Source organism: Cervus canadensis, chromosome 5, assembly GCF_019320065.1.
Source record: "Cervus canadensis isolate Bull #8, Minnesota chromosome 5, ASM1932006v1, whole genome shotgun sequence".
In the NCBI taxonomy this organism is placed as follows: domain Eukaryota; kingdom Metazoa; phylum Chordata; class Mammalia; order Artiodactyla; family Cervidae; genus Cervus; species Cervus canadensis.
In genome coordinates, this window is record NC_057390.1 from 88,684,266 (window position 1) to 88,696,900 (window position 12,635).

The 12,635-nt window shown below is 40.4% G+C and overlaps 1 pseudogene; it reads right to left on the minus strand.

The window, feature by feature from the left end:
- Positions 1 to 1,547: 1,547 nt before the first annotated feature.
- Positions 1,548 to 11,881, minus strand: LOC122442508 (annotated as a pseudogene).
- Positions 11,882 to 12,635: the final 754 nt, after the last annotated feature.

Sequence of the window (12,635 nt, forward strand, 5' to 3'; positions counted from 1 at the left end):
TAAGAAACTCAAACAATGGGACATAAGGAGTGATCAGAAATGTTCAGTAATGAAGCTTCTCACATAAAATCAGTTTAGTGATTTCCTTGGTGGTTCCAGTGGTTAAGAATCAATCTGCCAAGGTAGGGGACATGGGTTTGAGTCCTGGTCTGAGAAGATTCCACATGCTGCAGAGCAACTGAGACCGTGCTCTACAATTACTGAACCCGTGTGCACCTAGAGCCCATGCTCCACTACAAGAGATGCCATCGCAATGAGAAGCCTGTGCACAGAGGAAGAGTAGTCCTTTTCACAGCAACTGGGAAAAGCCCATGCAGCAACAAAGACCCAGCACAACAAAAAATAAAAAAACAAAACAAAAAAAATTTTTTAAAGCTCAGGTTAATTTTTTCTTGGCCTGCTTATTAAAATGCAGATTCACAAGCCCCACATGTGACCTACTGAATAGTAACCCTGGGAAGAATGTAGGAGTATAGTATTAATAAATGATAAAATATTGTTATAAAATAAAGCCTAAAACCACAGACTAAATAATGGAGAATAAAGTATGAAACAAAAATGAACAGAATAAAATCCTTGTCTAGATGACTCTCTAACTTCCCAGAGCAGCTTAATATATCTCTGCATGGCACTGGGAGCTCTTAGTTGTATCTGTCTTCAGTGTTCACATATGAATTGTAAGTCTCTGCTCAAAAGCTACTGAGAATAATTCTAAGTACAGGCAACTCTTTCTATGGGAAGCAGACATGTGGATAGTTATGATGGTGGCAATAGGGGAATCTCTAAGGGGAACTGAAGCTAAGAGAGGGGGCAAGAGGACCAGTGTGCCTTGAGACACACATATCAGATGACCAGGGTAGAGACCCAGAGGCAGCTCAGCCTCATGCACCCTGGTCTGATTATCAGGGCAGTTGTGTGCTGAACTAATAGGTCAATTGACTAAGCAGGGCTAAGAGTTGAACTTTTGTTCACTACAGAGCCCAGAATATCCTGTGGTCAAAAACATAGAAGAAGGAAGGGGCACAATCTCCGTATAACTGTTGGACAAGACACATTCCTCACTTGGTGGAAGTTCAGTTTTGTAAGTGTCTCAATCATGTCACTCTCCGTCTAGCTGCTTCTTTTTCTAAGTCGCTGCAAAGATTTTCAAAAAACTAGTTCATCACAGAAATTTCACTAAAAGCAGAAGGATATTAAGGGAATCAAAAGTCATTGAACAGATGTAAATCAGTTACAGGAAATTTGGGGGGAGGACATAGGTTTCAACAGCACTTAAAGCAAATGAATAAAGATGTGGTTTCCTGGAGAAGAGGAAGATAGGAAGAGAGATATAGATATATGAAAAGTGGAAGTCAAGATTTTGGTAGACCTGAATCCTATTACTGAATCATCATAATGTCTCTGTGGTTGATAGTTGCATGTGTAAAGAAGTGGACACAATCCAACATCTATGACATATGTGAGTCATACTTGCTGACTTACAAGAGTTTGTTGTGTGTATCAGAAACCAGCAGCAAAACCTATGAACATGTCCAGAAAGCTTTTGGCTAGGATTTCCTCTTGCCAATCAGCTTCCCCAGGCCCCTCTTCATGTCTTTGTTTCTCATACTATAGATGAAAGGGTTGAGCATGGAGGACAGAACTGTGTAGACAGTTATAGCCACTCAGTCCCAAACAGTGTAGTTGGACAAGGGCTGTAAATAGACATAAAAGATGCTTCCATAAAACAGGATCACCACAGTAAAGTGGGAGCCACAGATGGAGAAGGCTTTGTGTTTCCCAGCAGCTGAGGGGATCCTGAAACTGAAACAAGGATTCACACATAAGCGATAACAACACATAAGAAGGGGGTCACCTAAAACAACCAGTCCTTCTTCATTATTGTGAAATAATTGACAAATATGGAGAAGCAGGACAATTTCAGCAGAGGCTTGATGTCGCAGATGAAGTGATAGATAACACTGGAGTCACAGAAAGTGAGCTGATTCAGCAAAAGTATGTGTAGGAGTGAGAGGAGGTGTGGCAGTGAGCAGGAGAAGGCCACTAGCAGGACACAGCAGTGGTGACTCATGATGGTAACGTAGTGGAAGGGATCACAGATGGCCACATAGCAGTCAAAGGCCATGGCTGCCAGAAGGCAAGATGTCAGTGTTACCAAAGGCATGTATAAAATACATCTGGGACAGACATCCACCATAGGAGACTTGGATTCAATCCCTGGGTTGGAGAGAGCCCCTGGTGGAAGAAATGACCACCCATTCTAGTATTCTTGCCTGGAAAATCCTACAGACAGAGGAGCCTGGTGGGCTATATACTATGGGATTGCAAAGAGTCAGACACAACTGAAGCTATGGAACACACATGCAGGCATCTGCTTGAACAACATAAACTATTGCTTTATGTATGGGTTTTTATTCCATTTACTTTAACAATGCTGTGGCATGTACCTCATTCTGTTTTCCTCTCTTTATACATTTTTTTGGGGGGGAGAACTATCTATGTTTTGGTTCTTTAATTAAGACTCTTTCCATTGTAGGTATGCAGCACGCTTGATTTAATGTTTCCCTAGATGTCCTATAGGTCTTTGCTACCATGAACAATATTGATTCAGATACCCTCATACTCACAAAGTGTTTTAAATTTTTCATCCAGAAAGTGAGAAAGGGCTCATTGGATATGTAATTTATAATAGCAGTTCCAGGAATCATTTGTCCATCCATTCATTCACGTTAAAATAAATGCTTACTTTCCCACTGGTTTTTAACAGGCAAGTTAATAAATATCTTGAAACGTCAGTTTTTTCATCTGTAAATAGAGCATACTAATATTTACCCTGTGGATTTCCCAGGTGGTGTCAGTGGTAAGGGACCTGCCTGCCCATCCAGGAAGCACAGGATACATAGTTTCGACCCCTGTGTTGGGAAGAATCTCTGGAGAAGGAAATGACAACCCACTTAAGTATTCTTGCCAGGAGAATCCCATGAACAGAGGATCCTGGCTGGCTACAGTCCATGGGGTTTAAAAGAGTTGAATATGACTGAGCATCTGAGCACACAGAATAATAGTTACTCTATAAGATTTTTATGAGGTTTTCACAATCAGTTCAGTTCAGTCACTCAGTCATGTCCGACTCTTTGCGACCCCATAAACTGCAGCACGCCAGGCCTCCCTGTCCATCATAAACTCCCACAGTTTACTCAAATTCATGCCCATTGAGTCAGTGATGCCATCCAGCCATCTCATCCTCTGTCATCCTCTTCTCCTCCTGCCCCCAATCCCTCCCAGCATCAGGGTCTTTCCCAATGAGTCAACTCTTCGCATGAGGTGGCCAAGTATTGGAGTTTCAGCTTCAGCATCAGTCCTTCCAACAAACACCCAGGACTGATCTTGAGGATGGACTGGGTGGATCTTTTTGCAGTCCAAGGGATTCTCAAGGGTCTTCTCCAACACCACAGTTCAAAAGCATCAATTCTTCAGTGCTCAGCTTTCTTTATATTCCAGCTCTCACATACATACATGACCACAGCAAAAACCATAGCCTTGAATTGATGGACCTTTGTTGGCAAAGTAATGTCTCTGCTTTTTAATATGCTGTCTAAGTTGGTCATAACTTTCCTTCCAAGGAGTAAGCGTCTTTTAATTTCATGGCTGCAATCACCATCTGTAGTGATTTTGGAGCCCAGAAAAATAAAGTCAGCCACTGTTTCCACTGTTTCCCCATCTATTTGCCATGAAGTGATGGGACATGAAGGTTTTCACAATACCTTGTGCTTAAAGCACTTAGAATGGTGCCAGGGACACAGTAAATATTTGAGACCACTGTCTTCTTCCAATTATCATCATTGCCAATGAGTTTGTCCCCAACAAAGTATTTGTATATGTTCTCAAAAATCAATGAATCTGATAACTAAAATGACCCTAGCTCTCACACGCTAATGCTCAAATGGTCAAATGAACTTGGTTATGAGTTTACAACACCTTTTTAGATGGTACTTTTGTCCATGCTTTGAATAATCTGAGAGTAAACTGTGATTAAGCACTTCCTTCATTTAGGATGTACTTTAATTCTCATGACAACCTTGTCAGGCTAAACTATCTTTCTTCTCATTTTTTTTTTCCAGTGAGAAAACAGATATGGAGGCAAAGTAAAAGGCCATATGTCAAGTATCTAACAGACATAGGAATCAAACTCTCAATTAATTCTAAATCTCAGATTTTAAGCACTATGCCATTTTTTCATATTTTCATAAAACTATACTGACAGGGCCTACATGGGGGCTCATTGTTAAAATGGCTCTTTATGTTGACCTCGCAAACAAAGATTAAAGTCACGGTGATCCTTGAGACTGACCAAATTGCCCAAATGACATGCCATTTTCCCACTGGCGCCTCCCTTCTCAAGGCTATGAGGAGACCACCAGATTCCAGACCTCTGGCTACAGTGACCACAGGAATCAGATAAGGCCAAAAAATAACCATTCCTTCAGAGAATTTTTCATCATCGAAGTGCAAGAAAGACCCCATCAGAAAAGGAGGATGCTGGTTCTCCTTAAGGGCCAGTCACTCTCTCATTGCCCTCTAATCAATTTCTCTTTTCTTGCCTGACTGCCCAGCTCGCTCTCTGTTTCTCCACACTCGCCTTACATTTACAAGTATATATCTGAAACAATCATGCTGAAGATCTATTTTTTCTCAGTTTAATTGTTTTCATTTATTTTTTATTTATTTTTTCAGTGGGTTTTGTCATACATTGACATGAATCAGCAATAGATTTACACGTATTCCCCATCCCGATCCCCCCTCCCACCTCCCTCTCCACCCGATTCCTCTGGGTCTTCCCAGTGCACCAGGCCCGAGCACTTGTCTCATGCATCCCACCTGGGCTGGTGATCTGTTTCACCATAGATAATATACATGCTGTTCTTTCGAAACATTCCACCTTCTTCACCTTCTTCCCACAGAGTTTCTAAATGTCTTGTATCTTACTTCTTGTGTCTCTTTTTCTGGTTTTGCAGTATAGGTGTTGTCGTTACCATCTTTCCTAATATTTGCCATTATATAGTTTTTTGTGTAGTATGCTGTTGTTCTTTTCTTCTGGCTTACTTCACTCTGTATAATGGGCTCCAGTTTTATCCATCTCATTAGAACTGGTTCAAATGAATTTCTTTTAACAGCTGAGTAAATAATTCCATGGTGTAGATATGTACCACAGCTTCCTTAAATCCATTCATCTGCCTAATGGCATCCTAGGTTGCTTCTGTCTGGCTTTATACAACAGTGCTGTGATGAACTTGGGGTGCACGTGCCTCTTTCAGATCTGGTTTCCTCATGGTGTATATGCCCAGAAGTGGGATTGCTGGGTCATATGGCAGTTCTATTTCCAGTTTTTTAAGAAATCTCCACACTGTTTTCCATAGCGGCTGTACTAGTTTGCATTCCCACCAACAGTGTAAGAGGGTTCCCTTTTCTCCACACCCTCTCCAGCAATTTATTGCTTGTAGACTTTTGGATAGCAGCCATCCTGACTGGCGTGTAATGGTCCCTCATGGTGGTTTTGATTTGCATTTCTCTGATAATGAGTGATGTTGAGCATCTTTTCATGTGTTTGTTAGCCATCTGTATGTCTTCTTTGGAGAAATGTCTGTTTAGTTCTTTGGCCCATTTTTTGTTTGGTCATTTATTTTTCTGGAATTGAGCTGCAGGAGTTGCTTGTATATTTTTGAGATTAATCCTTTGTCTGTTTCTTCATTTGCTATTATTTTCTCCCAATCTGAGGGCTGTCTTTTCACCTTCCTTATAGTTTCCTTTGTAGTGCAAAAGCTTTTAAGTTTCATTAGGTCCCATTTGTTTAGTTTTGCTTTTATTTCCAATATTCTGGGAGGTGGGTCATAGAGGATCTTGCTGTGATTTATGTCGGAGAGTGTTTTGCCTATGTTCTCCTCTAGGAGTTTTATAGTTTCTGGTCTTACATTTAGATCTTTAATCCATTTTGAGTTTATTTTTGTGTATGGTGTTAGAAAGTGTTCTAGTTTCATTCTTTTACAAGTGGTTGACCAGTTTTCCCAGCACCACTTGTTAAAGAGGTTGTCTTTTTTCCATTGTATATCCTTGCCTCCTTTGTCAAAGATAAGGTGTCCATAGGTTCGTGGATTTATCTCTGGGCTTTCTATTCTGTTCCATTGATCTATATTTCTGTCTTTGTGCCAGTACCATACTGTCTTGATGACTGTGGCTTTGTAGTAGAGTCTGAAGTCAGGCAGGTTGATTCCTCCAGTTCCATTCTTCTTTCTCAAGATTACTTTGGCTATTCGAGATTTTTGGATTTCCATACAAATTGTGAAATTCTTTGGTCTAGTTCTGTGAAAAATACCGTTGGTAGCTTGATAGGGATTGCATTGAATCTATAGATTGCTTTGGGTAGAATAGCCATTTTGACAATATTGATTCTTCCAATCCATGAGCATGGTAAATGTTTCTCCATCTGTTTTGGGTCCTTTTGATTTCTTTCATCAGTGTTTTATAGTTTTCTATGTATAGGTCTTTTGTATCTTTAGGTAGATATATTCCTAAGTATTTATTCTTTTTGTTGCAGTGGTGAATGGTATTGTTTCCTTAATTGCTCTTTCTGTTTTTTCATTGTTAGTATATAGGAATGCAAGGAATTTTTGTGTGTTAATTTTATATCCTGCAACTTTGCTATATTCATTGATTAGCTCTAGTAATTTTCTGGTAGAGTCTTTAGGGTTTTCTATGTAGAGGATCATGTCATCTGCAAACAGCAAGAGTTTCACTTCTTCTTTTCCTATCTGGATTCCTTTTACTTCTTTTTCTGCTCTGATTGCTGTGGCCAAAACTTCCAACACTATGTTGAATAGCAGTGGTGAGAGTGGGCACCCTTGTCTTGTTCCTGATTTCAGGGGAAATGCTTTCAATTTTTCACCATTGAGGGTGATACTTGCTGTGGGTTTGTCATATATAGCTTTTATTATGTTGAGGTATGTTCCTTCTATTCCTGCTTTCTGGAGAGTTTTAATCATAAATGGGTGTTGAATTTTGTCAAAGGCTTTCTCTGCATCTATTGAGATAATCATATGGTTTTATCTTTCAATTTGTTAATGTGGTGTATTACATTGATTGATTTGCGGATATTAAAGAATCCTTGCATTCCTGGGATAAAGCCCACTTGGTCATGGTGTATGATTTTTTTAATATGTTGTTGGATTCTGTTTGCTAGAATTTTGTTAAGGATTTTTGCATCTATGTTCATCAGTGATATTGGCCTGTAGTTTTCTTTTTTTGTGGCATCTTTGTCTGGTTTTGGAATTAGGGTGATGGTGGCCTCATAGAATGAGTTTGGAAGTTTACCTTCTCTGCAATTTTCTGGAAGAGTTTGAGTAAGATAGGTGTTAGCTCTTCTCTAAATTTTTGGTAGAATTCAGCTGTGAAGCCATCTGGTCCTGGGCTTTTGTTTGCTGGAAGATTTTTGATTACAGTTTCGATTTCCTTGCTTGTGATGGGTCTGTTAAGATCTTCTATTTCTTCCTGGTTCAGTTTGGAAGGTTATACCTTTTCTAAGAATTTGTCCATTTCATCCAAGTTGTCCATTTTATTGGCATAGAGCTGCTGGTAGTAGTCTCTTATGATCCTTTGTATTTCAGTGTTGTCTGTTGTGATCTCTCCATTTTCATTTCTAATTTTGTTAATTTGGTTCTTCTCTCTTTGTTTCTTAATGAGTCTTGCTAATGGTTTGTCAATTTTGTTTATTTTTTCAAAAAACCAGCTTTTAGCTTTGTTGATTTTTGCTATGGTCTCTTTAGTTTCTTTTGCATTTATTTCTGCCCTAATTTTTAAGATTTCTTTCCTTCTGCTAACCCTGGGGTTCTTCATTTCTTCCTTCTCTAATTGCTTTAGGTGTAGAGTTAGGTTATTTATTTGGTTTTTTTCTTGTTTCTTGATGTGGCCTGTAATGCTATGAGCCTTCCCCTTAGCACTGCTTTTACAGTATCCCATAGGTTTTGGGTTGTTGTGTTTTCATTTTCATTCATTTCTATGCATATTTTGATTTCTTTTTTGATTTCTTCTATGATTTGTTGGTTATTCAGAAGCGTGTTATTTAGCCTCCATATGTTTGAATTTTTAACAATTTTTTTCCTGTAATTGAGATCTAATCTTACTGCACTGTGGTCAGAAAAGATGACTGGAATGATTTCCATTTTTTTGAATTTTCCAAGACCAGATTTATGGCCCAGGATGTGATCTATTCTGGAGAAGGTTCCGTGTGCACTTGAGAAAAAGGTGAAGTTGATTGTTTTGGGGTGAAATGTCCTATAGATATCAATTAGGTCTAGCTGGTCCATTGTGTCATTTAAAGTTGTGTTTCCTTGTTAATTTTCTGTTTAGTTGATCTATCCATAGTTGTGAGTGGGGTATTAAAGTCTCCCACTATTATTGTGTTACTATTAATTTCCTCTTTCATACTTGTTAGCGTTTGCCGTACATATTGCGGTGCTCCTATGTTGGGTGCATATATATTTATAATTGTTATATCTTCTTCTTGCATTAATCCTTTGATCATTATGTAGTGTCCTTCTTTGTCTCTTTTCACATCCTTTATTTGAAAGTCTATTTTATCTGATATGAGTATTGCGACTCCTGCTTTCTTTTGGTCTCCGTTTGCGTGAAATATTTTTTTCCAGCCCTTCACTTTTAGTCTGTATGTGTCTCTTGCTTTGAGGTGGGTCTCTTGCAGACAGCATATATAGGGGTCTTGTTTTTGTATCCATTCAGCCAATCTTTGTCTTTTGGTTGGGGCATTCAACCCATTTACATTTAAGGTAATTATTGATAGGTATGGTCCCATTGCCATTTACTTTGTTGTTTTGGGTTCACGTTTATACAGCCTTTCTGCATTTCCTGTCTAGAGAAGATCCTTTAGCATTTGTTGAAGAGCTGGTTTGGTGGTGCTGAATTCTCTCAGCTTTTGCTTGTCTGTAAAGCTTTTGAATGCTCCTTCATATCTGAATGAGATCCTTGCTGGGTACAGTAATCTAGGTTGTAGGTTATTCTCTTTCATTACTTTCAGTATGTCCTGCCATTCCCTTCTGGCCTGGAGGGTTTCTATTGATAGATCAGCTGTTATCCTTATGGGAATCCCTTTGTGTGTTATTTGTTGTTTCTCCCTTGCTGCTTTTAATATTTGTTCTTTGTGTTTGATCTTTGTTAATTTGATTAATATGTGTCTTGGGGTGTTTTGCCTTGGGTTTATCCTGTTTGGGACTCTCTGGGTTTCTTGGACTTGGGTGGCTATTTCCTTCCCCATTTTAGGGAAGTTTTCAGCTATTATCTCCTCGAGGATTTTCTCATGGCCTTTCTTTTTGTCGTCTTCTTCTGGGACTCCTATGATTCGAATGTTGGGGCGTTTCACATTTTCCCAGAGGTCCCTGAGGTTGTCTTCATTTCTTTTGATCCTTTTTTCTTTTTTCCTCTCTGCTTCATTTATTTCCACCATTTTATCTTCTACCTCACTTATCCTATCTTCTGTCTCCATTATTCTACTGTTGGTTCCCTCCAGAGTGTTTTTGATCTCATTTATTGCATTATTCATTTTTAATTGACTCTTTTTTATTTCTTCTAGGTCCTTATTAAACATTGCTTGCATCTTCTCAATCTTTGTCTCCAGGCTATTTATCTGTAACTCTCTTTTGTTTTCAAGATTTTGGATCATTTTTATTATCATTATTCTAAATTCTTTTTCAGGTAGATTCCCTATCTCCTCCTCTTTTGTTTGACTTGGTGGGCATTTTTCATGTTCCTTTACCTGTTGGGTATTTCTCTGCCTTTTCATCTTGTTTAGGTTGCTGTGTCTGAACTGGGCTTTTTGTATTCTGGAGGTCTGTGATTCCTTTTTATTGTGGAGGTTTTTCCCAGTGGGTGGGTTTAGACGATTGGCTTGTCAAGGTTTCCTGGTTAGGAAAGTTTGCGTCGGTGTTCTGGTGTGTGGAACTTGATTTCTTCTCTCTGGAGAGCAATGGAGTGCTCAGTAATGATTTTTGAGATGGGTCTATGTGTTAGGTGTCACCTTGGGCAGCCTGTATGTTGATGTTCAGGGCTATGTTCCTGCGTTGCTGGAGAATTTGCTTGGTATGTCTTGCTCTAAAACTTATCGGCTCTTGGGTGGTGGTTGGTGTCAGTGTAGGTATGGAGGCTTTTCGATGGTCACTTATTACTTAAAGTTCCATGTAGTCAGGAGTTTTCTGGTGTTCTCAGGTTTTGGGCTTAAGTCTCCTGCCTCTGGATTTCAGTTTTATTCTTCCTGTAGTCTGAGGACTTCTCCAACTACACAGCACTGATAATAAAACTTCTAGGTTAACGGCGAAAAGATTCTCCCCCGTTAGGGACACCCAGAGAGGTTCACAGAGTTACATGAAGAAGAGGAGAGGGAGGAGGGAGATAGTGTTGAGCAGGAGGAGAAAAGGGGGGAATCAAGAGGAGAGAGACAGATCTACGCAGTTGTCTGATCCCAGAATGTTCTCTGTAGCCCAGACACCCACCAAGATTCACAGAATTGGATTGGGAAGAAAAGGGGAAAGGAGGAAATAGAGGTGTTCTGAGGTAGAAAACAGAGAGTCAAGATTGGGAGAGAATAATCAACACACTCCTGAATAAAAATGGGAACTGAATATTGGATTCTTAAATGTTCACAATTTATATCATATATTGAAAAACAAAAATTAAAAATCTAGAGTAGAGATTAGACTCTTAAAAATACTATATTAAAAACAAAAACCAAAACACACACAAAAAAAATTTTCAAAAATATATATGAAGTTCAGTTTAAAAAATAGGGCTTCTCTTTTTTTTTTTTTTTTTGGTAAGGTTATAGTGTATTGAAAATGAAAATTAAAGAGTAGTAGAGGCGTACTAGAGGACTTTAAAAGAAATAAGAGAAAAAGAAAAATAGAAAATAGAAGAGAAAAAAGGAGAAAAAAAGAAAAAAAAAAAAAGAATTTTCCCTAATTAAAAAAATCGTAAATGAAAGTTAAGGAGTGATGGGGGAGTAATAGGGAATTTTAAAGGAAAATAAAAGAGGAAAAATAAAAAAGAAAAAAAAATTTATTTTTCTTTTAAAAAAAAAAAAAAAAGTAAAAATATAACTAGGAATTTCTCTTGAGCTGTTGCGGTCAGTGTCAGTTCGACTCAGTTTCAGATATCTCCTCGTTCCAGCTTAGACTTCTCGATATCTACAGGCCTAGTCCGGTGTAATCGGTGTTTTCTACAGGGATTTTAATCTGTTGCACCAGTCCCTTCTGAAGCGGTTCCCTTTGTTTATTTGGCTTCTGTTTGCCGGTTTCTTCAGAGCCTCATTTCCGCCCTGACACAGGCGGGCGGAGGTGGACTCTTATTCAGGTAGCTAGTTCTGTCGCGCTGCTGGGAGGGGCTGACGCTGCGGGGAGGGGCTGGCGCTGCTTTCTCGGTCTGCGCTGCTCAGGATCCCGCTGCTCTATATGCAGCGCGCTGCGCGCAGCTCCAGCCCTCGAGTGTTCCACAACAGCGCGGAACAAAAGGCTGCGTCCACTCTTGTGCCTTCCCCCGTCAGAGCGGTCCAGGCAGCCAGGAGCTTGACAGGCGCACTCTCTCCGGGTGCGGCGCACTCACTGCCTTCCAAGGTCCCAATCTCGGTTTCTGCCAGCGCCAGTTGGATGCGTGCCCCTTCTGCCCTCTGCGTCCCCAGCCCCAGTCCCCGCCCGCGTCGGTCAGGTGCCTGCGCGCTGTGTCTCGCCGCGACCTGCTCCCGCCTGCGGCGGGTCCGGCCGGTCCGCAGTCTGCGAGCCCCTCTCCAGACTCTCTCGGTCCCCCCCGTTCCGCGAACGGCCGGCAGCATGCTCCGGCCGTTCGATTTTCTCTCTCTCTTGCTCTCCCACAGTTCAAGTTGGCAACTCACAATCCCTCCGATTGTCCTCAGGGCACTCAGGCCCGGACTCTGCCCCAAGCAATGCTGCCCGCTCCTCTCCGTGCCGCCCCCACTTGCTGGTGGCGGATGCGGGTGTCTGGGGCACTTTTCTGCTGAGAGTTGCTTTTAGGCACGTAATCTGTGGGTTTTATTTATTGTTTCCCTCCCAGTCAGGTTGCCTCCTAGATTCAAATACTTCCCCCAGGCCTGCCAGTGAGAGGGTTTCCCGGTGTCTGGAAACGTCCTCTAAAGACTAGCTTCCCTGGACGGTTCTCCGTCCTTAGCGCTTTTGTCTCACTTTTTATCTTTTATATTTTGTCCTACCTCCTTTTGAAGACAATGGGCTGCTTTTCTGGGCGCCTGATGACCTCAGCTAGCGATCAGAAGTTGTTTTGTGAAGTTTGCTCTCCGTTCAGATATTCTTTTGATGAATTTGTAGGAGAGAAAGTGGTCTCCCTGTCCTACTCCTCCGCCATCTTGGCTCCTAGTTTAATTGTTTTTTATTTTGACATATACACAAATATTTTGTTTTCTTTAAATGTTTTTCATCCCACGTTAAGAACATACCTGTGCTGTTACAATGGGAAATCTATGTTTTCTGTGCTGAACAGATTTTAGAATTTTAAAATTCTAATAGGCAGGATTCATACATAAGCAAAATAAGGGAAAATTTGGTCTTTGATGG